Source organism: Canis lupus, chromosome 9 (genome assembly GCF_011100685.1).
Source record: "Canis lupus familiaris isolate Mischka breed German Shepherd chromosome 9, alternate assembly UU_Cfam_GSD_1.0, whole genome shotgun sequence".
In the NCBI taxonomy this organism is placed as follows: Eukaryota; Metazoa; Chordata; class Mammalia; order Carnivora; family Canidae; genus Canis; species Canis lupus.
In genome coordinates, this window is record NC_049230.1 from 27626242 (window position 1) to 27650598 (window position 24357).

Here is a 24357-nt window from a genome sequence, read left to right on the forward strand (position 1 = left end):
AATAGAAAAAAAAAAGAAATAATGATTAATACTGCCATTCTCCTACTTGGCTTTTAGAAGGTAATTATTTATGAATTTCTGTACGTGAAATCCACGTTGTTTCACAGAAGCCTTTGGGCATGTTTTATAATGCAAAATCTTGATGTTAGGAGGCATCTTCACATGACCAAAAATACTTTGTCTAGCCTTTCTGAGCTACCTTTACAGTCTGCTGGTGGAATACCGAAAGAAACAGCCCACATTTCTGTAGAAATTGGTAAATGGTAGAGTGGTACATGGGAGGGCCTCATTAAATCTGACGGTGGTTCACCTACCTGAGGTTTGTAAATAGAGCATCTGTTCTCATTGGTATAGACATGACCTTGTGGGTCTCTTTGCAGACTATATTAGTGCTGTGCAAATATTGCTACTCAGTTGTGAAGGCACATTATACTCAGGGAAATTATTCTCCCAGCAAACAGACAGATGTTTAACTTCACTTAATATGACACTATAGTCTGCATTCTTAATGTGAGACAGGGGTCCTTTCTCGAGCGAGAGTAAAATTGCGCATGCCATGTTTTAACACCATGGCACTCTGTAGCAAAGATTAAGTCATTACCTCTTTCTGACTAAAAGCTGTACTTCTTTCAACCCCCACTCGGCAATATCATCTGCAAACACCACAGTGTACCTGGTAGACCTTGGGAATCACAAGATGATGCAGGAGGTGTCTGTGATGGCCTTTTTCAGCCTCTCTGAGAACTTCTAAACACTTCTGCTTGCAAAGCCCTACAGTATAACATAATGGGACTTATTTCCAGTTGCAAGAGTCAGACCCAGAAGAATATGCAACATGACTTTTCCAAAGGTGCTAGGAAACCTTGAGAAACTCAGGCAGGAGCTGGGTGGTGGGGGCACCTGGGTGGCTCAGTCAGTTGAGCATCTGCCTCTGGCTCAGGTAATGATCCCAGGGTCCTGGGATCCCTACTCTGTGGAAAACCTGCTTCTCCTTCCTCCTCTTTCTGCCCCCCCACTCATGCTCTCTCTCACTCTCTGTCTCTAATAAATAAATAGAATCTTAAAAAAAAGAAAAGTCCAGGGGGGAAAAAGGAGTGGACACACACCTAGATCTATTCTTTAGGGTTTGGGGATACAATCCACCTGTCTGCTAGTGGTTATCAAGGATAATTGTCCTTTGGAACTTAAGCATAAGGATCCCAGGAAACTGAGGTAGAGCTGGGTTTGACACAGTAGAATTTCTTTTAATGCTGGGACTTAGGATAGCATGACCACCCACATGAGGCTCCTACAGCTTCCAAACTACCCTTCTACCATCTGCCTGAGATGCTGTCGCTGGGCTCCACAGCCACTTTTGTGCTTTATCAACTGGCTTCTGAAGACTGTGCCCAGAGGGAAATCCAGCATGATACTGGAAGGCTGGACCTGCTCCTTCCTGTCTGCATCCCTTCTTGCCGGCATGACACCAGGGGTGGGGCTTCATCCTGGTAGCACCATTTGGTTCTATTCTGCAGGGCTTCTGTCACCTATTCCCTCTTTGAGATACCAACACCAACCAGCTGACTGTGCTCCCCAACAGTCTGGGTCCCAGTTTTCAGGAACCTCCCTTCAAGCTCTAGAGCCCTCAACAGCAGCCCTGCTCTAGTGAGTCCCTGGTTCTGGGGCCTCCTCTGCTAAGCTTTTAAAGTCTTACCTCCATCTCTTCTCCCAGACCTGGGGTGGAAGCTGATTATTTTTATCATGACCCCTGTGATACAGTGGGGTCCCTTTTTTAACCCCTTTCCAATCTTCTGATTAAACAAATATTTTATATTAAATTACCTCTATTGAAATAATTACATGGTTTCTTTTTTCTTGAATGGGCCCTAATTGATATAATTGATAAAATTATAAGGGATATATTTATAATCATGGAGTGACATAGACTTTTACCATATAGTTAATATTATGTTTATATTCTGTAAGGTGCATCCATGTGCTAATCATGCGTTTGTTAAAAAGAACATGAAGAATCAGTATAACCACTCTGAAAGACATTCATGAGAGATTGATAAGAGCAAATGCTATGCTTTTATAAGTGGCAAGTGTTTGTTTTATAATTAGAGAAAGATAAAAGGAATGCTTAAGAAGGATAAAATAACAGGGTATTGTCATCTCTAAGAGAGCACTTTTATTAACTCCATTAAAATAACTCTTAAAATATCTTTAACATATGTAATCAGAACACTATGATTTTTTCCCTCCATATTTAGCTGGGATTGCAATAAACATAAAACAATTAAGATGCAATTTTTTGATGCTTTTGCCACAATTTGAAACTCAAAACATTTACATAATATGCTTAATTCAAAGGCATACATGTTACTGCATCTAAAATTTAACTTTTTAGCTAAATATAGTGAAAACCAACTCACATTAAAGTCCACAGCTGGGAAGAAGAATTAGCAAAAACTTTAATTATGGTCTCATTGACACTTCTATTTTCAAGCCCATTCATGAATTAATTTTAACTCTGGGCCTCTGCCTTCAATCAAACTGTAAGCAACTGTCAGAAAATGACAGTGTTTGAATATCTGCACATGCTTGAAATTTCTACATCTTGATTCCTTTGTCAAAATTTGTGTGGGGGAGGCTCTAAGGCAAAGGCAGTAAGACTGGTCTCCGAATGTGGCTGAGATTTCCCATCCAGAAAATGTTCACTTACTACAAAAGCCAAAATAGAGCTCCTTCAGGGACACTTGGGTGGGTCAGTTAAGTGTCTGCCTTCCACTCATGTCATGATCTCAGGGTCCTGAGATCAAGACCCGTGTTGGCTCCCTGCTCAGTGGGGAGTCTACCTCTGCCTCTCCCCCTGCTTGTGATCTCTCTCTCTCTCCCATGCTCTCTCTCTCAACTAAATAAATAAATAAAATCATTAAAAACAAACAAAAACAAAACAGAGCTCCTTCGAAGCAGAGCTGACCTTCAACGCATGATAAAGCAGGAGGGGAGCATGATGTCTGGAGACAGGCACTGAATAGGAACTTCAGGGCACCTGAGTCCAAGTGGCTAATACTAATCTGTGAAAATGGGTGCTGAACTAGGAGAGCTCTGTTGGCAACCATGCAGCCTGTCATTATAATAATATCATTAGCCTGCAATGTCTTAAAAGTAATCGCTCTAAGGCAGTGGTGGCCAAAGTTGTGGAAAGCCTAGCCCTCCCTATCGACAAAAAAAAGAATTCAGAAAGCAACCTCTATATAAAAGTATTTATTTATAGATTAGACACATATGTCATTGTACTAATTATTCCTAGTACTTGGCCTCTTCTAAAACAGTGGTCTCTTCAGCTAGTCCCTTGGTTCAACTACTGCAGGTCTTTGCTCAAGCGTCACTTGTCACTTTGTTGGAAGGCCTTCCCTGATGGCCTCATTTAAATTTAAAATCCTTCTCACTTGCCCTCCCTCTCCTTTTTCTTGCTTCATTTCTCTCCAGAGCATGTGTGCTAGGAGGTCCCCATTGACTCTGGGGATACCTCTTCCTCTTTCTCCCCACTTCTCCCCAAGAGGCTGTCCTCCATGGATGATACCACTTGGGCTCTCTTGCTCTCTGGCTTTCAGTTGAGTTTGGCCATTGGCGGCACACAGGGGACTGGAGACAGCTCTCCACTACTGGTAGCCCCTGAGATATTCCAGCATTCCTTATTGGTTTCTCTTAAACCCTGACCTGCCCTCTCTAAGTAGCTTTTATTTTTTCCTAGAGATTTTATTTATTCATGAGAGACACAGAGAGAGGCAGAGACATAGGCAGAGGGAGAAGCAGACTCCCTGTGGTGAACCTAATGTGGGACTTGATCCCAGGACCCCAGGATCACACCCTGAGCTGAAGGCAGATGCTCAACCGCTAAGCCACCCTGGTGCTCTTCTAAGTAGCTCTTCACTAATCTCTCCTCAATTACTTACTTTGAGTGTGTCTACTGTTGCTTTCCAGGTCATTATCAATAGGTATATTGATAATGTGTTTCCTCTCATTAGAATGTAAAATTCCTAAGGACAGAGATTTTTCATCTGTTTTTTTGTTATTCACTGGTATATGCACAGTTCCCAGCACACAGTAGGCATTAAGGAAAACAGACGAATAATACTTTTCTCCTGAATCCCTGTGGATTGTCTTGCACATTCTCTTTTGGGAATCAGTAGCTGAAGGTACAAATATGTATTGTTCTTCGCCTGATTTTACCAACTCTTGGACTAATTTAGCCTAATTCCCATCTAATACAGAGCTCTGGTTATTTTTAAATTTTAAGAAATGTAATTTAGTATCAAATCCTTCTGGAGGATCATACTTGCCTCCCACAAGATTCCTATAATAATGGCCCCAACAGACGTTGAGCCAATCATGGGAAAGACTTTATTAGTTCACCTTTCTAAGCTGTCTTTGAGCTAACAGATTTGTCGTCCTCCCTCCTGATTTCTGCTTTAAGATCTTGTCTTCCTTTCTTCCAATAAGGAAGATAAAAACTGCCCAAGGAAGTAGAGACAAGGCTAGCTCATTTTGTCCCTATTCACACAACAGGAGAAAATCATTCAATATCTTATTCCTCAGTTCAGTTACTTAATTTGCATACAATATTCCATTATTTAATTAACTTATAAGTTCTAGGGCTTAGTTGCCCAGATCAGACTTAACAATTGTCTTTAGTAACAATACCCCTTAGAGCAGAATAGCTAATTGCACAGAAATTTTTTTCTTAATCCGAGGCACATACGCATCCCTTTTTGTCCTTCAATGTGAACATTTGGATAATTGCTTCTGACTGAATTACCTTATGCCTATAAAACATGCCCGGTACTTTACTTTTGGATAAACCGGATCATTTTTCACATGCCCGAGTTTCTTTCTCTGCATTAATCGATAAATGGAGCTGGGTTCTAAGGATCACTACTGTACTGAACAGAACCTGATCTTTAAGACAATTTCATGGAACCTGCTGAGGTTGCTTTGGGAGGGAGACCATCAGTGGCAAGAAACTGCTGAGTCCTGCATCCAGGAGGAAAGATTTTGTAAACACAATAACTTCCACGTGCATGTGGCTCCATTTTTAAATGCTATGCTCATCTCTGGCTATATATAGTGGCATGAGTAAGTGTTTTCTTCTGTGGTTTTAAGTTTCTTGAGCTGCAAGTCAAAACATTGTGATGTTCAGTCTCTGGGAAGAAGAAGACATTAACTGCCAATATTATTAAAATGGAACTCTGCTTTCTATTGCAACCAGAATGTATGAGCTTGCACAATTACAGCACAGAGTAAGATATAGTGCTCTTTCATTTGAACTTGAACAACACTAATATCTTCCCACTGTTAGCAGTGGTCTGACTCTCTAATGTTGTATTAGTGCTCTAGGTTGGCCATACAGAGCGCCACAAACTGGGTGGCTTAGACAACAGAAATGGATTGTGCCACGATTCTGGAGGCTGGAAATTCAAGACTAAGGTGTTAGCAGGGCTGGTTCCTGCTGAGGACTGTGAAGGAGAATCTGTTCCAGGCCTCTTCCTTAGCTTCTGATGGTTTGCTGGCAATCCCTGGTGTTTCTTCATTTCTCTGCATCATCCCTATCTCTGCCTTCATCTTCACTTGGCGTCTTCCAGGTGTGCACGTCTATGTCCGAATTCCCCTTTTTATATGGACATCAGTTGTACTGGGTTAGATACCCATTCTCCTCTGGGAGGACCCCATTCTAACTTAAGTCATTCCATCTGCAATGACTCTATTCCAAATAAGGCTACATTCTCAGGTAATGGGGATTGGGATTTCCACATGAGCTATTTTTTTTTTTTTTTTTTTTTTGGTGGAGGGCAGGGAAGAGGGAGACAATTCAACCCATAACAAACGGTAAAAATTAAATTTTGTGTCAAGAAGATGCTAAGATATCATTGTATCCAACCCCTTTTCTTTTTAGTGAAATACAGAAAGATAAAATGACTTGTCCAGGGCTTTCTGGTAGAGTTAGTAGCATAAACAGACCCAGAACATAGGGCATCTGGCTCTGATTCTGGTGCTTTCCTAAGCACATGACAGACACTGTCTTAGTTTTCTTCTTCCTGAAGCTGAGACTCATTTGCATTTACAGAGGAGGAAGCAGCAGCAGGGAGCCATCCTATCTGGAAAACCCACCCAAGGATGGATGCAGCACCTCTACACCAGCTTGCTTTAGGATGGTCACCCCCAATAGGCAATTTTAAAAGGGAAAACTAGATATGAGTCCTGAAAAATAAACCTAACTGAGGAGCAGACATGGCACCTGACACTCGCTCTGCAGTCTGAGCAATTCTGAGTTAGGAAGTTAAACAAATGTCAGCAGTAGGAGGAATTATTCAGATGCACTTAGAGCTTCCTTTGTAGAAAGTGTTTGCAAAGCCATATCGCATTTTTTCCCTGCTGGCTCTGAGACAAGCATTATTTCCATTTGACAGAAAGAGAAACTGAGGTTCAAAGATACATGTATTTCTTTTTATTGAACTAAAGTGTTGTAGCCTAATTTGATCAAGCTGGTATGTTATCTCAAGCTGGGATTCAAATTCCAGTGCTCTCTTTACCCAACTCTTACCATTCTGAGCAAAACTAAGTCAAACATGTTTAAAGTTCATAAACTCCTTAGTATTTATGCTTGAGGTTTTTTTCCTACTTCTTTCTTGAAATATAAATTTGGGAGAACTTCTCACAGGCCAACTGAGTGCTTTAGGTATCCACTGCTTTGCACTCAGCAGATGGTCATAAAATCTGAGTAAAGGATGACAGTCCATCTTCAGACCTGAGAGAGTCACAGAGTCACTTAGGCTTAGGATTTGAATGATCTTAGATTAGAGGCTTTCTAAGGAATACTTTTTTTTTTTTTTTTTTTTTTACAGACAAGAAATCTATGGCTCTAGATCCTAAAACAAACTGAAAACCAGCATCTTGAGTTCTGATGACTCTCAGCCCAGTGTTCTGATGACTATAGGATCTACCTCTCAATAAGAGAAAGACCGGCTGGAAGAAAGTCCAATCAGGCTGTTTTTATCCCACTTTCTCTGAAGGCGAGAAAGGTCACTAAAAATGCATGGGAGAGACTGCAAAAGAGTACAATACTGTGCAATGGTGATATTCAAAATGATTAAATTGGTGGCCAGAGTGCCCTTTGCAGGCACAAAGCAGCTCCTCTGTAAGGTTATAAAAAGAGGTTGCATGTTGTGGGATGAGGCTTCTTTCAACAGAGACCCCATTAGGGCTCCTGAGGAAAGGACGTGAATTCCTTCCAGGGAGTCTGTATAAAAGATCGTGTATGCTTCTCTCCTGGCGTCAAGATTCACAAAAGGTATAGGAAGTCTGAGGCTCTATTACTGATGACCTTCCCACAAAATATGCTGCATGTCATTTTTAAAAATAGCCTCACTCCTATTGGGTGGAGTATTTGATGGTCTTCATAAAGGAACTAAAAGCTTTTCCAGAAGTCTTGAAAGAATAAAACAGAGAGAGGGAAGGGGAGGCCAAGAAGCTGGTCTCACTGCTCCTAATCTTTCTGGACCTCAAAGGGGTCACGTGTTTGGCCTCAGGGCCTCACCGCCTCGGAATGGTTTTCCCCACGGCCTCAACAGACCTCAGGCATTCTCCCCACTGCTAATAAACAGGTCAGGTTTTGCCATCACCTTCAGAAACCTCTATTTTCTTCAAACTGTAAAGTCTACCTTCCTCAGCATGGCCAGCCTGGTGCTTGGGGACATAGCTTCTGCTCCATCTCATCCCCTGCTTCTCTGTTCTAGATAACTCATGTCTTTACCACCCTTGGGCACCTGCCACTCCTCACACATGTCACTTGTTGCCGCTGCCTTGGGGTGCCCTTTGTTTTCTTTCATCAATCAAAATGCTCCCAGAGAACAAGGCTCAGCTCGAAGCTCCCTTCCATGAGATATCTTCTGGTCAGAACAAATCACTCCCAGACTGAGCTCTTTCTTTGGGGCCCCACTCAAAGCCTCCTACTTTAAGCTTTGGTTCTTTTGATTAGATGGAGAGACAAAGCCATTTGTAAACCAAAGCCAGATCTAGAAACTTAAAAAAAAAAAAACAAAACAAACAAACAAACAAACAAAAAAAAACTCTTTATTTCAGGTTAATTTTAGGTTTACAGAAAGGCTGCAGATAGTACAGACAGCTCCCACCTAATAACTTTTTAGAGTCACAAATATTTTACAGAAATGTATAAATTACAAACACTTATATCCTCATCTACCATCTTTATCAGATTTTAACATTTTGACAATTGCTTCAGATTCTCTTTAAGATAGAAAGCGTAAATATTATTTTTAAAGTCCCCTGTGTATCTCCCTATTCTCAATCTCTTTTCCTCCTCAGAATTAATCATTGTCATTATTTGGTGCTTATGATTAACTGGCATGCTTTTATATGTTTGCTACACATATGTGTATTCCAGAAGCCATACCGGATTGCTTTGTATATTGTCAAACTTTATACATATGGCATCATTCTGTATGTATCAGTTTTATATATTTTGCTTTTTCACATGTGTTTGTGGTTTTGTAAATCTAGTTTATTTAATCTTCTGTACAATATTTCATTATAGGAATACACAACCATCTATTCTATTCAATTGTTAGGTCTTTCAGTTTCTCATTTATTTTTTAGTATGGACAAGGAGAAATATAGAACAATGCACACTGCAGCACAGGTTTTATTAGCAAAACCAGGAAGTAGATCTGGATGGATTAATCTATTAGTGCATAAACTTTCCCACCCTAGGGCACCATTTTAGCCCTTATGAAAGAAAAAAAAATTAGAGACATCAAAGTAATATTTTTGACAGTGGTGAGAGGTTTCTTTTCTTTCTTTTTTTTTTTTTTTTGGTGAGAAGTTTCTTGTTCATTTTTTTTAAGACTGTATTTATTTATTTGAAAGACAAAGAGAGAGAGAGAGAGCACAAGAAAAGGGGGAGGAGCCAATGGGAGAGGGAGAGAAAGAAGCAGATTCCTTGCTGACCAGGGAGCCCAAGATGGGGCTCAATCCCAGGACACTGAGATCATGACCTGAACCAAAGGCAGATGCTTAACTGATTGAGCCACACAGGCACCCCTCTTGTCCATTTTTTTTCAGCAGAAATCTTTTTCTTCTTCAGATCCATAAAAAAAGTAGGAGGGGAACCCATCAGCAGTTTTTAGGAAAAGACACATGGAACAGAGGCACCTTTACCTCTGCCAAGCTCTCTCAAATCTCAAGAATGGTGGTAAAAGGTGCTGTTCATACTATTACACAAAACTGTTGAATTAAGTCCAAAGGATACCTGGAGTCTTATCTCTAAATTTCTTCTAATTTCCTATATCCAGCATTGGCCCAGATTGCTTTAACATTCCCTTGAAATAATAAACTATTTTAAAATACCTCAAACAAACCCAGATGCAGGTGATATCATTGTTTTTCCCCAAACAGTTTTAAAATATGCCTATAAATAATTCTATAGAAAAGAGGGCAGCAGATAGGCCCCAAGCAGAACTTGGGTTTTCTTTCTTTCTTTCTTTCTTTCTTTCTTTCTTTTTTTTTTTTTTTCATTTAAGACAGGGAATACTGTATCTAAACCCATCAGAGAAATGGACAGCTTGGGTCTGTAACAAAGCGTTTTGTTTTAAAGCATAGGTCAGTAATTGTATATGAGAGTATACACTGCTACATACAAATTAACTGATCAGAGCACAACTTTTCAATGTTCAAAACAGAATAAGCTTCCCTGTAAAAGCAGCACCTTTGTGATATTTTTAACTTTAGTATTCCTCTCCTTCTTCTTCACCCTCTCCTTCAACAGAATCCACACCAACCTCCTCATAATCATTCTCCAGGGCAGCCATGTCCTCATGGGCCTCAGAAAACTCTCCTTCCTCCACGCCCTCACCCACATACCAGTGAACAAAGGTATGCTTGGCATACATCAGGTCAAACTTGTGGTCTAGGTGAGCCCAGGCCTCAGCGATGGCTGTGATGTTGCTCAGCATGCACACAGCTCGCTGTACTTTGGCCAGGTCTCCACCTGGTACCACAGTGGGAGGCTGGTAATTAATGCCTACTTTGACGCCAGTGGGGCACCAGTCCATAAACTGGATGGTACGCTTGGTCTTGATGGTGGCAATGGCAGCACTGACATCTTTGGGAATGATACAACAGGCAGCAAGCTATGTATTTACCATGGTGAGGGTCACATTTCACCATCTGGTTGGCTGGCTCAAAGCATGCATTGGTGATCTCTGCTACAGAAAGCTGTTCATGGTAGGCTTTCTCAACAGAGATGACAGGGGTACATGTGGCCAGAGGGAAGTGGATGTGGGGATAGGGCACCAGGTTAGTCTGGACCTCCATCAGATCCACATTCAGGGCTCTGTCAAATCTGAGGGAAGCAGTGGTGGAGGACACAATCTGACCTATCAACTTGTTTAGATTAGTGTAGGTTGGGCATTCAATATCGAGGTTTCTACAACAGATGTCATAGATGGCCTCGTTGTCTACCATGAAGGCACAATCAGAGTGCTCCAGGGTGGTATGGGTGGTGAGGATGGAGTTGTAGGGTCTACTATAGCTGCGGACACCTGGAGGGCAAGGTAGATGGAGAACTCTAGCTTGGACTTCTTGCCATAATCGACAGAGACGTTCCATCAGCAGGGAGGTGAACCCAGAACTGGTTCCCCCTCCAAAGCTGTGGAAAACTAAGAAGCCCTGAAGACCCATGCACTGGTCATCCAGTTTCCGAATTCAGTCCAAGACAAGGTCAATGATCTCCTTGCCAATAGTGTAGTGCCCTCGGGCATAGTTATTGGCAGCATCTTCCTTGCCTGTGATGAGCTGCTCAGGATGGAAGAGCTGGCAGTAGGTGCCAGTGCGAACTTCATTAACGATTATGGGCTCCAGGTCTACAAACACTGCCCTGGCACATGCTTGCCAGTGCCCATCTCACTGAAGAAGGTGTTGAAGGAGTCATCGCCTCCTCCAATGGTCTCGTCACTTGGCATCTGGCCATCAGGCTGAATGCCGTGTTCCAGGCAATAGAGCTCCCAGCAGGCATTGCTGATCTGGACACGTGCCTGGTCAACATAGATGGAGATGCATTCACGCTTGGTTGCTGCTTGGTGGCTGCCAGGTGGATGGCAGAGAAGAGGAGAGGTTGTTGCTTCTTATAGCACGACTCTTAGGTGGTCAATGTAAGAGAAGCTGCTGGGTTTTATTTCTTAATGATTTTATGCAAATCTACATAAAGGTGAGGAATGTTATTACAAGGTGGTCAAGCAGGAAAAGAGATGCCTTGTCTGAACTCAGAGGTCCCCCTGCCTCTACTGGGACATTTGCATTTATTACCTTTCCCTTTTTGCTTATTGTGATGGTATGCAACCTCATAGGCATGGTGGTAGGATTGGGGATGCTGGGTGAATAAGGTAGTGTCTGCTTTTAAGAAGATACTAGCCACTCTATGCATATGTGGAAACAAAAACACACACACACACACACACACACACACACACAGAATGGTTCTTTTTGGAGAGGCAGGAGATTGAGTGAGAATGCCACACAGAGGGAGCCGGAACAAAGGCATGGTACAGTAACAAACCATCACCGCCTCCAAGGAACACCCACGACAGTACATCTGCTTGGAACCTAAATCCTGGTTTCCATAGTTTTGTCAATTACACAGCTATCCAAACCATGTCATAGCAGAAATAATACAACCCAACTCAAAAATATAAAAACAAAATGGAGTGTGCCACACACCAGCTACATTGAACTCTTTTCTATCCCCTAAGCCACGAATTTTCTAACCACAAAGCTTTACTTATACCCATGCTTTGATGATGTTCTCTGCACGCTCCATTTCCTTCTGGACTAATGCATCCTTAAAACTCATTTGAAACCTCATCTCCCTATGAAACCTTCCTCACACCCCTTCAGAGGAGTGAATCATCCCTGCATGTGCTCCCAGAGAGGGTGACTTCTGTCCCCATAAAGTTTAGCACTCAGCACAGTCTGGCAAATAGTCTCTTAATTGTGCATGCCTCTGTGTCCTCCACTCTTAGAAGACAGGGATTCATCTCATTCATCTCTGTGGTCCCCTCAGTACCTGACATAGTGCCAACTGTAGTAAGTGTTCAATGTGAAGCTCATTCAAGGACTTGCATAGCTGAAAAGAAAGTGCTGGGAACAAGAGTAATCAACAGATCCCAGTAGTATAATTGCCTTAAACTTCATGTGAATGTGATTCCTTTGAAAAAAACTGCATTTTGTGGGGTTTTTTTTTGTTTGTTTGGTTTTGATAATTGGTGTTGACTCCTTCAGCTCTACTTGGAAGTCCTAGGTTTAATTCACTGGACAAGAAAGCAAACCTGTGTATGTTTGACTGGGTGTAGGAGGGTAGTCCTCATGGATCTTTCCTACAAATTGTGTTCAAAGTGGGCCACTTCCTACTAGATTCCTCACCTTTCCTAGGCAGCGTAATGGTGGGATGCTTATTTTAATTAAAGTAAACAACTACTTCAAAAGTACGTCCAAGAAAGAAAATTGAAAAGGCAAGAGGGAAAACACTAGACATAGCATTTAAAAGGGTATTATTTTTCCTGCAACTTTATGGTTTATTATATTTCTTGAAACCATTGTGAATGGCTTTTCCTTACATAATGTTAGGTATTTGTTTTTCCCCTCCTTTCTCTGGAAATTTTATAGGAAAAGAGAAATATACCTTAGTAAGGAAGGCTGAGAACTCAAACATATCAGGCCAATAAACTCATGATATAAGAACAAAACATAAAGATGTGGTTTATGTATACAATGGAATATTACTCAGCCATTAGAAATGACAAATACCCACCATTTGCTTCAATGTGGATGGAACTGGAGGGTATTATGCTGAGTGAAGTAAGTCAATCGGAGAAGGACAAACATTATATGTTCTCATTCATTTGGGGAATATAAATAATAGTGAAAGGGAATATAAGGGAAGGGAGAAGAAATGTGTGGGAAATATCAGAAAGGGAGACAGAACATGAAAGACTCCTAACTCTGGGAAACGAACTAGGGGTGGTGGAAGGGGAGGAGGGTGGGGGATGGGGGTGAATGGGTGACGGGCACTGAGGGGGGCACTTAACGGGATGAGCACTGGGTGTTATTCTGTATGTTGGCAAGTTGAACATCAATAAAAAATAAACATATTATAAAAAAAACATGAGAAACAAATTTCTGCTTTTTATAAGCTACCAAGTCTATGGCATTGTGTTATAGCAGCCTAACCAGACTAAGACAACAACAACAACAACAACACACACACAAAAAAAGCAAACAAATGGATGAGCAAAATTAAAACAAAACATGAAGAAATAAATGAGAGATTAGTAGAAGAAAAAAGCAATATAATTTTGTTTGGTTCCAATTCTGGTTATGAGGAAGTATATACTGCTCTACATCTCCGATGTAGCTTACTACTTTTAGTAGTTTTACTACTAAAAACATAAAGGCATCCATCAGAGGACTCAGAAAAAATAAAGAATAGCAGGTGGATTGGAGAAAGAAATCAAAATGGAAAGTATGGCCACTATAGCAATGAGTTTATGAGTATTTTCCTTTTCTTCCTAATTTCCCAGTTTGGACAACAAAATAGCCTATAATCCCAAAACTGCACATCAGATCCAAAGAGGAAAAACTCCAAGAGAAATTTATTCCCTAATTTTTTTCCCAGAAGACTGGGAAGGAAAAGTGTATGGGATGGAGACTGTAGAAGAGATCCCTTCCTTTGTGTGTTTTTTTGTTTTGTTTTGTTTTGTTCACCTGACTCAGTCCAGACAAGTTGTGGTCACAAAGTTGTATGCTAGTAGATGCAGCAGCTATGCATATACCTAAGATTCTGAGAGAAGTTATTTCTTTTTGAGCAGAGGAATTGGAAAATTGGTCCCAGTGGTCCAAAGAGAGTATGTTTGTGGGAAATTGTTGTTATTAATTTTCTTCCTCTTCTTCTCATTGTTTTGCTCTCAAGGTGAACCAAGTCATGAAAATTGTGAAATAGCACAGGAACCTAAAACTCTGACTTTTGAAGAAATCCTGGAGTGGAACCTCAGGGACTATAGAAGAATGCAGTAGAGAAAAAGAGCCCCTAAATCTGTGCATGAATTCACAGGCTCACCACTTAGTTGTACATGCATTGAAATTACATGATTTAGCATAGTGAATGCTTCAAGAATTGGACTATGGTAAAACAAAAGGTTCGCTTCTGGGTTGTACACACATGCAGCAGACAGAATAGAGTTACAGATGCTTTGAAAACTAAGCAGACATAGGAGCCACAGCCTGTAGAAGGCAGGTGTGGCAGGAACCATACCCGGTTGACTACTTGAGAATACAAACAAAAAACAAAACAAACAAAAGGATAACATTACCTAGAGAATTTAACAGGATGAGTCACAAACATAAATCCCAAAATGTCTATGATATAATCTAAAATTACTAAACATAGAAAGACCCAGAAAAATCTCATCAACTCTCCAAAGAAGAGACCATCAAGTAACTACTAATCCCTGAGATGATCCATATGTTGAAATTACTGGGCAAAGCACTGAAGGTATTTATAACTATACTCCATGAGGAGAAAAAAATATTTTGAAATGAATGGAAAGACAGAAGTTCTGAGGCAAGAAATAGAAAATATAAAGGAAAACCAAATGAAAACTTTAGAAATTAAAAAAAATTAACTAAAATTTTTTACCAGATAAACTCAATATTTTAGTGGAAATGTCAGCAAAAAAGAGTCATTGAACTTGAAAAAGAAATAGTAGAAATGATCCTTTCTGAACAAGCGAGACAAAATTAAAATACATATACATAATGATTGGAGCCTCAGGGGTCTGTAGAAGAGATCTCACGTTTGATTTATTAGAATCCCAAAAAGAGAGGGGAATGATTGGTGCAGGAAAAAAAAACCTGAAAATTTCTCAAATTTGGTTTAAAGCCATAAATGTACAGGTTTAAGAGTCATAAAGTAACCCCCCCAAAGGGGAAAAAAATCACATGCAGAGACATCAGAATCAAACTACTGAAATCTAAAGGTAAAGAAAATAACCTTGAAAGCAGCAAGACTCCAACAATTCAATGACAATTCAATGAAAATTCAATGACAGCGTATTTCAGTGGAAATCACAGAAGCCAGAAGACAGTATAATAACCTATTTAAAGTGATGAAAAGCAAAGAACCATTCAGAATTCTATATCCACCACAAATATCCTTCAGGAAAGAAAGATGAAGTAAAGACATTTTCGGATGACAGAAAAAGCTAATAGAAATCATAGCAGCTGATCTTCTCTAAAAAATGATGAAAATTCTTCAGGCAGAAGAGATATGATACTAAAGAGAAACTTGAAATTTCAGGAATGAAAGAAGAGTGCAACAGAAATGGCAACTATCCTGGTAAACAGCCTTTTTATTTTTCCCTCTTAAGTTCTTTAAAAATATGTATGACTGTTGAAAGTAAAAATTTTAACATTGTATGATGGAGTTTTCAATTTTTTTAAATAGATGCACTACATCTGTTAACTATAGCATAAAGGAGAGAGCATAAAAGAGCCTATATGGTTGCAATGTTTCTACATTTTTCATTTTTCATTAAGTGATAAAATATGAACTGTGAAAGACAGGCTTTATATTTTATTAATCATTTTAATAACCACTAAAAAACTATAGACAGTCAGAAAGTAAGTAGATAAATTAAAATTGAAAACTAAAAAAATCAATCAAAAGAAGGCAGAAAAAAACAGGAGAATGAAAAACAGAGTGAACAAATAGAAAAGCAATAAAATGATAAACCTAAATCTAACCATATCAATAATTACATTAAGTGTAAATGTACTACGCAAATTAAAAGAGAGATTATGAGATTTAAAAAAAGAAGAATCAAGGCACCTGGGTAGCTCAGCAGTTGAGTGTCTGCCTTTGGCTCAAGTTGTGATCCCTGGGCTCCCAGAACAGAGTCCTGCATAGTGCTACCCACAGGGAGCCTGTTTCTCCCTCTGCTTATGTCTCTGCCTCTCTATCATAAAATCTTAAAAAAAAAAAAAAACAGTCCAGTTCTTATTGAAACCCAACTATATATGCACTCTTCCACCCAGATAGATATTTACCATATGCTGAGTACTGTCATAAGCAATGAATATTAGATCTAAAATTAAGATATGAATGAATCTTAAAGGAATTTCTGTGTAGAATTTAAAGAGTGGGTAGGGAAGAAGCAGAAAACTCCATTCCAGGAGGAAGGAAACAATATAAACAAAGAAACAGAAACAAAATAAGAAAAATTATGCTTTGAGAAATTACCCTTTCTTCCTCTCAAATACCCTTTGCTTCCTGTCATGAGTCTCTGACAGTGGGGACTGGAGGCATAAGTGCAATGAGGCAGTCAAAGCATATGGAGTTACTGAGCAGGTTGTTTGTAAAGGAACAGATCACAGAATAACTACCTAGCCCAAGGAATGGGAAAAAGAGAGATGGAACACACATCTCAGGTCAATGCAGATTTTGTGCTCCCAGTGGAATTTTTACAGCGTCTTTAATTTCAAAATATACTATGCAAAAGCTGGGAGAAAACTTGTCCAATTCCAAGCTACGCAGGCTAAGTCTCAACTTCATTTAAATCCTATTAAGGCACAATCTTCTCAAATATCCTTTTATGATGTCTAGAAAGTCTAATTCTTCAATTTAATTTTATGGGAGTATGGATTAAAAACGCTTATAAAGAACAAAGGGAATTACCCAAAGAAAGGCATTTCCTGGAGGAGGAAAAAAAGCCCTCCACACAGCAAAAGGAATCTTTCAGTTTTATTATTTTCACTTCCCCTCCCCCTCTGTGTATGAAGAATCAGAATGGGAAGTCTAAAATCTGAATTTAAAGCTAGCACCAAAGTATATTTTTTATTTTATGCGATATGGTTTTAACAGAGGAAAAGTGATTCTACTACCACCCTGCATAATTTTTGTAGAGAAAGTATAGATGTACTGCTGCTCAAATGATGAAATGACTATTCGGCTTATTCAAAATTATTTGAACTATTAGCTCATGTAGGATAAGCATGATAGCATTAATCCTTTCATGATCTAATTAATCAGCCTTTCCAAAGTTACTAAGACAAATTTTTCAAAGATTTTTTAAAAAATCCCTTTATCCAAAAAGGATTCATTGTTTTATTCTGCTTAACTAAAGTCACAGATAAGTTATTTGCTCTACTCTGATCTAGATCTTTTTAAAAATAAAGTAATATAGGCAAAACACCTGCATTCCAGGAATGAAACAGAAATAGGAGTGAGGAAGCAGCCAGCAATATGCACAAGAAGCCATGAAAATTGACCTGACCACATCATGGACCTGCACCAGGAAATACTGCTCTAAAAATTCCATATTTGAATAGATATTACATGATAATTGGAGTTAATTTGTTAGTGGGTGTGATCTAAATAAGGATTTCAAAATATACTATAAAATAGGTTCTAGATAAGATTTTTGACTTCTTTGGAAAATTGTCATAAATGATTTAGTAGCGAAGGACCTAAGCTGTTCATTTGCCTCAGACCAATGATGAGAAGAATCTAAAAATGAACCTGGAACATAACAGGCATATTTGTAGGCAGTGGAGAGCTTACAGTTTATTTTTCATAAATGGCAACATCATGCTTATTACCTGCACAGGCTTAGGAGAACAAAAAGCATATTATACTTTAACAGCTTCTTACAAACTGTTAGAAAACAATTTATTTTCTAAGAAAAATAAATACTTAGTGAGACTGTGTTTAAATTTGTCCTTGGGCATGATGAATAAAAATGTATCTGGTGTGAGCTATGGATCCCTTATTACAGAAGGACTCTTTAGGAAGTCTAACCTTTTCTTCTTGCAGGAGAAAGTTTAGTCAGCATTATTTGGGGATGATCAATCTGTATAGAAACCACAAAAGAAAATGAACATTTGCTTGTCAGAACTTGTAATATTTCAGATAACATTGATGTGGAAGTGAAAGTTATCCTTAATTAGCTAACTTTCAGTAGTTGTTAGAAGGAAGGACTAAGCCACCCAGAAGGCCCTCTACTTCTACCACTTTAAAAGTAACTCCTATTTTATATAGCATGTTATGTTAATAAAAAGTTATTGTCACCTGTTTATACATAGAATAAAACCATTATAGATTTATTGATTTTTTTTAGACTATGCATTTAAGAAAAGTAAAGGGGGTATTTAAAAAAATTTTTTTTTTAATTTTTATTTATTTATGATAATCACAGAGAGAGAGAGAGAGAGAGAGAGAGAGAGGCAGAGACACAGGCAGAGGGAGAAGCAGGCTCCATGCACCGGGAGCCTGACGTGGGATTCGATCCCGGGTCTCCAGGATCGCGCCCTGGGCCAAAGGCAGGTGCCAAACCGCTGCGCCACCCAGGGATCCCGGTATTTAAAAAAATTAAGCACAATTATTTATCTTAATAGTCTTGGAAGAAGGAAAATATAGGGGCATAGAATCAGAAATCAGAGAAGTGTGATATAAGAGTTACATAAGGGAAGGATGCTATGTGAGCAATCAGTAAAAGAGCAAGGTTTCAAAAAAAGATGTGAGATTTACTCTGGGCCCCCACCCTTTTTTTCTGGTTGCTCCTAGAAGAGTTCATTCATACTATAGACCATAACACTTCTTGGAGACCAACTGAAAAACAACACTGTGATCATAATTTACCTTTTCTTTTTATATTCACTGATATTCATGAATCTTCAATCTTTATCCTTAGATTCTCTACCTACACACTGAATACTCAAGATTATAAGTGATATTCTGATTTAAGTTTGTATATAAACTTTTCTGAATATCTAAAAATCTGTAGGACAGCAGTAGTGCTCATATAGAGATTAATAAGAGAAGACTTCTGCCTTAAAGTAGGCAACTATCCTTTGAGGGAAAGAGATTCATGAACAGATATAAATTTAACATGCTGCGATAAGATAACAGGTATTAGGGAAGCAAAAAAACAAACAAAAAAAAAGAGGATGTTGTTTGAAAATGTCATACATTCTTGAAAATTATGCCTTCTATCAGGAGGCTATAAGTGAAATGTGCATGAGTGTTTTCACTTCTGAAGACAATGGAAACAATTACATAATAAATAAAAGCAATAAGTGATGAAGAAAAAAAAAACCCACAAAAACAAAACCTATTAAGCAGTACTGAAGGAATCTAATGATGGCTTAATCTGTTTTGTGTGACATCATCTATGGAATGTGATTCGTTAAATTAAGGGACCATCTGAATGCCTCCAAAACAAAAAATGAAAACAATTTGCAAGCATCGCTATAAAGAATCATAGGAAGAGACCTTCAGTCACTTCATTTCAGGCTGATGTGGCTCTCCATTGCCTGGTTGAATAGGTTACAAAATGCTGCAAAATTGGTGTGCAGAGTACTAGCCAATTGACGAGGCAGCATTCTACAGGGTCTAGATCTAATACAGCATTAGGATTTTCAGTTCTTGATATAATGGAGTAATAAATATCAGACTAACTTTCCTGCCATTAACAACTATACAACTATACACAACTATTTTCAGGCATTGGCAAGACAGCACAAGGCTGTGATCTTTGAGAGAAAAAAATACATACAAAATGAGCTCCATATTTACCCTAAATTTATGCCAGAGGGCACATTTCAAGCTTTAACATATGGAAGTGGAGCTCAAGCAGAGAATGACATTCTCAACTGGGTGAAGGAAACAAGAGATTGTGCTACAGGGATGGTGAGAAGGCTGGAATCCTCAGGGCAAGGTGTAGTTGTGGAGGGAGCTCTGAAGATAAGGAGCTGCGGAAATATGCCTTAGAGTCTACTACACTACTTAGGGCTAGACTTTATGAGGTCTGGTAGAGAATAACTTCTGAGGAATTGTGAACTAAATAGAGTTTCTGGATGTTGCTTAATGTAGGGTAACACTGGAGTTCTGTCATTCAGAGTGGGAAGACTTCCCTAGATGCCCCAAGTATTCAGTTAAAATTTCATAAAAATTACAAATAAAGAGTATGAATACATTAGCCCCAAAGAATCCTTTAGATTTATCCTAATGAAACCCCAAACAGGCCTGAGGGCCTTCAGTTATTTCAGGGAAAAAAGAGTCAATTTTCTTTAAAGGCAATAGTGTTCAAACTCTAAATATAGTCAAATACACATACAGCATATAATAAAAAAATTACTAGAAGACAAAGTAGACAAATATAACACATAACTAAGAATCAATATGAACGGACTCAGATATGCCAATCATGTTGTAATTAGCAGGTAAAGTAGCTATTATAGGGGTGCCTGAGTGATTCCATTAGTTGATGGTCCAACTCTTGGTTTTGGCTCAGGTCATGATCTCAGAGTCGTGAGACTGAGTCTCCTGTCGGGCTCTGCACTCCACAAGAAGTCTACTTGAGATTCTTTCCCTTTCCCTCTCCCTTTACCTCTGCCCCTCTCCCCACTCACTTTCTCACTCTCTCTCAAATAAATAAACAAAATCTTAAGAAAAATAGAAGTAGCCCAATGTGGGACTCGATCCAGGGACTCCAGGACCACACCCTGGGCTGAAGTTAGGCACTAAACCTCCGAGCCATTCAGGGATCAGATGTTTTTAAAAGAATATGGAACTCAGATATAGCTGAAAGAATAAAGAACTCAAGTTATGTAAAATATGTAGGTAAATGAACTTTTTTTTGTTCTTTAGAGAATTGATATCTTTTAAGGTAAACTGCAATAAGTTAAACATGCATGTTATAATGCCCAGCTCAACAAGTAAATAAAACCACAAAGAAGTATTACAGAAATGTCAATATAGGAAATGAAATACAACACTGACGATTACTCATTTCACCATCAAGAAGGTAGGAATTTCTTATGCAGTTAATATACACTCAAGATGTATGTCTTCTTGATGAATTGTCACTATTTACATTTTAAAATATTTCTCATTATCCCTGATTATTTACTTGTTGAAGTCTAATTTGTCAAATATTAATATAACTGCATTGGCTTTCTCATAATTAAAGTTTGCATGATACGCTTTTCTCTATCCTTTTACTTTTGACCTGTCTGTACCTTTATGTTTAAAAGGTTTTCTTATAAACAGCAAATAGTTGACCCTTGCATTTTTATCCAGTCTGACAGTCTTTGTCTTTTAAATGGGAGAATTTAATCCACTTACACTTAATGTTATCATTTATATAAGTTTATATTAAATATGCCAGGTTTATATTTCCTATCTTTTCTATTCACTATTTCAGTTTGTTTTCTATGTCTTCTGTGTTTCTATGTGTTCTGGTGCATTTCCACCTTTCCTACTTTCTTGACGGTGAAATGAGTCATCTTCAGTATTGTATTTCAAAAAGTAATAATCAGTACAGACATTAATAAAGGAGAATTAGGGATCCCTGGGTGGCGCAGCGGTTTGGCGCCTGCCTTTGGCCCAGGGCGCGATCCTGGAGACCCGGGATCGAATCCCACGTCAGGCTCCCGGTGCATGGAGCCTGCTTCTCCCTCTGCCTGTGTCTCTGCCTCTCTCTCTCTCACTGTGTGCCTATCATAAATAAATAAAAAATTTAAAAAAAAAAAAATAAAGGAGAATTATATATGACTTTATGACAATGAGTTCTACAACTTAGATAAAACTAACAGATCCCATGAAACAAAACTTAGCAAAATTGATACAATAAGAAATAGAAAGTGATCAATCCTGTATACATTAAGGAAATTTAATTTTATTTATTTATTTTATTTTATTTTTTTAAATTTTTATTTATTTATGATAGGCACACAGTGAGAGAGAGAGAGAGAGAGGTAGAGACACAGGCAGAGGGAGAAGCAGGCTCCATGCACTGGGAGCCCAACGTGGGATTCGATCCCGGGTCTCCAGGATCGTTCCCTGGGCCAAAGGCAGGCGCTAAACCGCTGCGCCACCCAGGGATCCCAGGAAATTTAATTTTAATTAAAAATTTTCCACTAAGTTTTAAAAAGCTTTACTGATAAATACTAGAAAATCTTTAAGAAATCTATGATATCAGTTTCATATGTAGTTTTTCAGAAGATAGAGACGAAATCACTTTCCAGTTAAGTTTATGAAGCTAGCATATGGTTGATACCAAATCTAGACAAGGACATTATAAGAAAAAAATGCAGACCAATACCTCTTAAGTACCTAGACAAAAAAATCTTTACCAAAGTATTAGTAAACAAAACCCAGTAATATAGTTTTTAAAGAATGTGTATAATGACTAAGTTATGCTTACTCCAGGAATTCAAGGTTGGTTAAATACACAATATTCAATTAATATAATTGCCACATTAAAAGATTATAATAGAAAGTGCATATGATCACTTAATTTGTCACGAAAGATTTTCTAAAATTAAAATTCAATACTCATTGAATAATTCTCAGCAAACTATGAATAGAAAGGTATGTCTTCAACTTAATAAAATGCATCTGCTAAAAAACCTATAGCTAATACCACACTTAAGTATAAGATATTACATACTCCCTAAGATTAAAAAAGATGTCCATTAGCAGTACTTTTATTTAAATACTTTACTGAAGATCCTAGATGGTGTAACAAAATAAATAAATGGCAATCAGATTACAAAGGAAGAAATAAAACCTTCTTAATTTACAAATGACATGATTGTGTACATATAAAATCCAAAAAATCTATAAGAAAAATATCTAATGAAGTAAAAAGTGCATTTATCAGTACCACGGATACAAACAGATGCAAGAAAAAGTAACTGAGTTCCTATGTACTGGTAATAAACATTAGAAAAATAAAAACAAAAATACCATTAATGATACTACTCAAATGGTAAAATATTTAGGGTTAAATTTAATGGAAGTTGTGCAAGAGCTCTATGCTTATACTTAAGACACTGCCAAAAGAAACTAAAGAAGACCTTAGTAAATGGAAAGATATATGCTCTGGGATTGGAAGCCTCAATGTTATTAAAAAGTCTCTTCTCTACAAATAAATCTAAAGATTCAATGCATTTCTAATCAAAGTCTAGCGGGTTTTAGTTTTAATAGAAACAAATAAGCTGATTCTCAAATTTATACAGAAAAACAAAGAATCTAGAATATCCAGAATAATCTTGAGAAAGAACAAAGCTGGAGAATTTCAAAGCATAGTATAAAACTACAATAATCAAAATCATAAGTTATTGACATAAATATCAACATACAGATCAATGGAACAGAATGAGATTCCAGAAATAGAGCTACATTTATATGTAGACTTGATTTTTCCTTTTCTTTTTTCTTTTTTTTTTCCTTTTTGGCAAAGGTGCCAAAGCAATGCAATAAGAGAAAGAAGGAAAGGAAAAGAAAGGAAAGGAAAGGAAAGGAAAGGAAAGGAAAGGAAAGGAAAGGAAAGGAAAGGAAAGGAAAGGAAAGAAAGAAAGAAAAGAAAAAAGAAAAGAGAAGAGAAGAGAAGAGAAGAGAAGAGAAGAGAAAGAAAAGAAAAGAAAAGAAAAGAAAAGAAAGAAAAGAAAGAAAAGAAAAGAAAAGAAAAAAGAAAAGAAAAAAGAAAAAAGAAAAAAGAAAAGAAAAGAATTCTTTTCCACTATGGTCCTGATACAACTAGATATTTGTATGGGGAAAATCACTCTCAACATCTACCTCATATCATAAACAAAAATTAATTTTGACCAAATCACAGACTAGCTAAAACTATAAAAATCAGAGCAGAATATCTTTTTGAACATATACTAAGCAAATTTCTTCAGTAGTATACAATAAAGCACTAATCATTAAAGGAAAATAACCTCATTAAATAAAAAATCTGCTCATAATAAGACCTTGTAGAGAAAATGAATGGGCAAGTAATAGACTGGAAAAAATATTTGCAAAACATATATCCTGACAAAGGACTTTTTATCTTACAAACTAAAAAATGGATTTATCAATATTATGGATAAAACCAATATAAAAAGAGCGACTGGGTTCCATATAATAGCTATAAATGTTTGAAAAAATAAAAATAAAAAATACCATTGACAATATCATCCAAAACATAAAGTTATTTAGAGTTGAATTCAACTTAATGTTTAGGAATTCAATCAGGAATTCAAGGTAGGTTAAATATACAAAATTCCAAAAAAAAATACAAAATTCCATTAATGTAATTCAATTAATATATCCAGAATAGGTAGCTAACCCAATAGTATAGAACAAAGAACCAAACTTGAAAACATGGGGAAAGACTTGAACAATCACTTCACAAGGGTGATAAACAAATGGACAATAAACACATGGAAATGTTCAACACTTTTTGTCATCAACAA

The 24357-nt window shown here is 37.9% G+C and overlaps 1 protein-coding gene and 1 pseudogene across 4 annotated transcripts in view; both read right to left on the reverse strand.

Annotated features, from left to right (window-relative positions):
• CA10 (carbonic anhydrase 10) overlaps window positions 1-24357 on the reverse strand; it is a 474465-nt gene that overhangs the window by 293694 nt on the left and 156414 nt on the right. The window lies entirely within an intron of this gene.
• LOC102151559 lies at window positions 9589-11213 on the reverse strand (annotated as a pseudogene).